Source organism: Phyllostomus discolor, chromosome 7 (genome assembly GCF_004126475.2).
Source record: "Phyllostomus discolor isolate MPI-MPIP mPhyDis1 chromosome 7, mPhyDis1.pri.v3, whole genome shotgun sequence".
In the NCBI taxonomy this organism is placed as follows: Eukaryota; Metazoa; Chordata; class Mammalia; order Chiroptera; family Phyllostomidae; genus Phyllostomus; species Phyllostomus discolor.
Genome location: NC_040909.2, coordinates 100,611,291 through 100,614,598, shown reverse-complemented (window position 1 = coordinate 100,614,598; position 3,308 = coordinate 100,611,291). Strand labels below are relative to the sequence as shown.

The window sequence follows — 3,308 nt, the reverse complement described above, 5'->3', positions numbered from 1 at the left end:
GGTTTTGTGTGGAAGTACGGTGCGTTCACCTATGCCTCCATCTTGCTGGAAGTCTGACCTGTAAAAATAATTTTATAAAATTTTATATAGTATAAGTGGAGGAAAAATTCAGTCTCTTCTTTGTCATGGTTGATTACAATGTGTTGTTATTATTACTGATCTTTCAGAAACTTTTGGGGCTTCACTTGTTATTGTCATATCATATGAATTTTTAGAACTATTGACAAATACAGGAAGCTCCTGTCAATTTTCTTTCTATGACTATTACAAATGTGCTTTTTCTTTATAATACATCTTTACACTCTGCACCATGAAATCCAGGGACTTCATGTATTCTTTTAAGAAAGGTGGATATGCTTGAGATAGGGGAACTGTTCAGAGCATGGGCATTGGTAATGATGACACTCTGATCTTCTCAACTCTTGGTTATTAAACTATGTTCAGATGGAGATTAGATTACTGAAGTGCTTTCAAACCAGGTTTTTTAAAAATACATAAGCTTTTTACTTTAGAATAGCTTGATTTACAGTTTCAAGTCACTTTTCACATGTCTTCTCATTTAGTCTTCTTAATACTATAAAATGAGCATCTTAATATTTAAAGGGATATAAGAATCCTACCTAAAGGGATGGCACCTTATGGGCCCCATGCTGAAGAGACAACATCAGTGTTAACAGCTTTTATACAACAAACATTACTAGGAGGCAGTAGCAATTGCTATATGTAAATAACTAAAAGCAAATATTTTCCAATGATGGTTGTCCTGTAATTTAGTTGTATACTTTTGATGTACTTATGCTGCCATCTTGACCAGAAGTCCTAGTTCAGTACCCAGATATATGGTAAAACACCAGTTGGGCTATTGTTGTGAAAATATTTTCTTTCATTTAAATCCATACTTTGAATAAAGCAGATTAATGTGAGTGGGCCTCATCCGGTTAGTTGAAGGCGTTAAGGAAAAAAAAAAGACTGAGATCCCTAGAGGAAGAACTCTGCTTCCATGCAGTCTTTGGACTAAACTCTTTCCTGGGTCTCTAGTCTGCTACCCTACCCTGCAGATTTTTGACTTTCAGCCTCCACAATCATATGATCTACTTTCTTAAAATCAATCAACCAGTCTTCCTCTCCCTCCTCCTAGTTTCTCCTTCCTATTCTGTTTCTCTGTGAGACCCTGACTAATACACATAGATTAAGTATTGATTTGTGGGGGTATTGTAAGTTATGTAAGTGCTACAAATTTGGTTGGAGCCTTGTCTCTCTTTGGCTTATCTCTCTTCTCCTTTTTACCCTTATTTTGCTTTTTAGGTTCTCAGAAAACAGACACCTATATACCTTTGCTTAGTATTTGCTCTCTATTTTATGGGTAATCAATAAAAGTAGTCATTTGCAAAGTATGTTCCTACTCATTATTTAATACTTATACCAATCCTGTGGGATATTTAAAATATCTCTGTTTCAGAGATGAAAGAATAACATTAAAAATAATACTGGACTTCTGACTTTAGGCAGTGCATGAGTAATGAGTTCCCCCAAACATGGAGTCATATAGTCCAGGTCTTACCTGATTCAGGATGAGGGACTGGTGAGTGCAGGTGGGGTTATTGGCAGTGCTCCAACTCCTTTCCAATATTTTCCTTGCTCTTCACTCAGGGAAGTTGTCAGGCAAATTTTTTACCTAAAAGGGACAGTGCATCTTCTACCAAGACTTTGTGGGTATATTTGGAAGTCAGGAGATAGTCATGCTTTTACATGGCTTTCCAATATCCAGCTATGACTGATAGAAGATTTGAGAAGGTCTGATGTTGAGGCTTCCTTGAGTGATTGCCCTCAATTTCTTAGGCTTTGGATTTAACAACAAACCAAGAGCACATCACTACTTCATATTTGAGCAGACCAGCATTGTGGAGGTGCTTTTGAGGAATCTGGAGCTTCAGAACCACAGGGTCAACCTTTTGTCTCATGATTATGGAAACATCATTGCTCATAAGCTTCACTATAGGTTCAAGCAGAATCAATTTGGTAAGCTGACCATAAAGAGTCCCTGTCTGTGAAATGGAGGTATATTTCCTGACACTCACCATCTTCTCCTTCTCCAAAAGGTTATCAAAGGTGGAGGCATGCTGTCACCTACCCTCATATAATTGATGAACCTCTTTGTATTCTCTTGAGGTCTCACCTCAGTGTGGGATGTACACCTGACCCTCTGAGAGTGAGCTGTGGGGCATGTGGGCAGGGATACGCAACAAGGATGGGAACTTAGTTATCAATAGTTTCTTATAGTACATCACTCAATGGAAGAAGTTTAGAAGGCACTGGGTGGGAGCTCTTGCCTCTGTAACTATTCCCATTCATTTTATCTATGGGCCTTTGGATCCAGTGAATCCCTATCCAGAGTTTTTGGAGCTGTATAGAACACTACCACAGTCCACAGTGTTGATTCTGGGTGGCCACATTAGCCACTACCCTTAGCTAGAAGATCCCATGGGCTTCCTGAATGCATATATGGGCTTCATTTACTCCTTCTGAACTGGAGAGAGTAGCTTCCCTGTATTACCTACCTCCCCTACTGCCTTATGTATTGCGTATTCCATTTAAAAAGAAATGCCCAAAAGATGTTCTGGACATCAAACACACTTCTCTCACAAAGATCCACCTGACTCACACTGGTGAACAGTATATGGTAAAAGCCAGTAGAAATTTCAGTTAAGGGTAACCTAACAATCCACCTCCCTCCCATTCCTTTGACATCTGATTAAGTGCATGGACTTGCCTTTGCCTTTATGTTATGAGGAAATTCTGATGAGTATTACTTACTATTCATGGTTGCAGAAAGACAGACAATCTTTTGCATAAAAGTCTTTTAACATTTCTCTAGATTTTTCTGAAAAATTTAGCAGTACTAATTTCTGGCCCCAATTGGAATCTTACAGTAAACAATGAAGAGATGATGCCTGCTTTCCTCTCCTTGATGGCTCTAAGGCCACATGATTTTATAAGTTTTCTGTGCAGCACATCTTCAAAGGAGAGTGAGTCTCCTTTGTCATAACTTTGGATTTAGTTTCATCAGCCGCGTCTAATTATAGACATTTTGTTACAGTAGATTTTGGTTTAAATAATTAAGTATTCTAAGTGTACTTTAAGATTATGATTACTTACACGTATTACATGTATTTTAGATGGGTACTAAACCAGCAGACACTTACTCTGGCAGAGTAGTGAGACTTATTAAACATATTTAACTTCTGAGTAAATTGAAATAAATCAAACTATATACAAAATTTCCTAAAAATTACAGGACATTAAAGACC

General features: G+C 37.8%; 1 pseudogene; it reads left to right on the top strand.

Annotated features, from left to right (window-relative positions):
- The first annotated feature begins 1,571 nt into the window (after positions 1–1,571).
- Positions 1,572–2,526, top strand: LOC114514865 (annotated as a pseudogene).
- The last annotated feature ends 782 nt before the right edge of the window (positions 2,527–3,308 follow it).